We start from the raw sequence: 1,105 nt of genomic DNA on the forward strand, positions 1-1,105 counted from the left end.
TCTAAACATATGTCCCGCCCTCATAGCTTGTTTGCGTCGGAAATACGTCAAACTACGGAAGTTAGATGATCTCAAACGTCCGTTTCAGTGCGACTTTAACAATCTAAAATTCTGACTCAGCAGCAGGTCTCAAATAAATCCCCAGACTCATCTGACTGTCCCGGTCTGAACACAAACCAGGAAATAAATCCCCAGACTCATCTGACTGTCCCGGTCTGAACACAAACCAGGAAATAAATCCCCAGACTCATCTGACTGTCCCGGTCTGAACACAAACCAGGAAAGTATACTGGTATTTTCACAGCTGTGGCAAAAGAAGAGTGATCCGGTGAAAGGGATCTGATTCCCTGGTGGTGTGTGAGGTCAGAGCCAGACCTTCCATGCAGAGCCTGACTGCCCTGTGCTCCCCGCTCCCCAGCCCGGCGCAGGCAGACGGCTGCAGGGTGAGGCTGCAGGGTGAGGCTGCAGGGTGAGGCTGCAGGGTGAGGCTGCAGGGTGAGGCTGCAGGGTGAAGGCTGCAGGGTGAGGCTGCAGGGTGAAGGCTGCAGGGTGAAGGCTGCAGGGTGAAGGCTGCAGGGTGAAGGCTGCAGGGTGAGGCTGCAGGGTGAGGCTGCAGGGTGAAGGCTGCAGGGTGAGGCTGCAGGGTGAGGCTGCAGGGTGAAGGCTGCAGGGTGAGGCTGCAGGGTGAGGCTGCAGGGTGAGGCTGCAGGGTGAGGCTGCAGGGTGAAGGCTGCAGGGTGAAGGCTGCAGGGTGAAGGCTGCAGGGTGAAGGCTGCAGGGTGAGGCTGCAGGGTGAGGCTGCAGGGTGAGGCTGCAGGGTGAGGCCAGATGGGAGCAGTCTCACCTCGGGCCCTGGCGTCAGTCTTTGCCGTGTTGCGGTTGTTCCTGGAAAATGTAATGTGCAAGTCGGGCAGAAATGGCTGAAGCCAATATGCATAACCATGAACAACCATGTAAGCCTCACTACCTAGAGCAGCAATCTCTCACTTTTTCCATCTAAATAAATGTCAGTTTTATTTGATATGTTTCGCCGATGGAGATTGAGTGAACAGGAATGATTCAGCTGCCGTTCACCAACGCCTTCATGTGCAGGTTTAAGAGCCTG

The sequence above is a fragment of the Borostomias antarcticus genome, assembly GCF_949987555.1.
Source record: "Borostomias antarcticus genome assembly, chromosome: 24".
Taxonomy (NCBI): Eukaryota; Metazoa; Chordata; class Actinopteri; order Stomiiformes; family Stomiidae; genus Borostomias; species Borostomias antarcticus.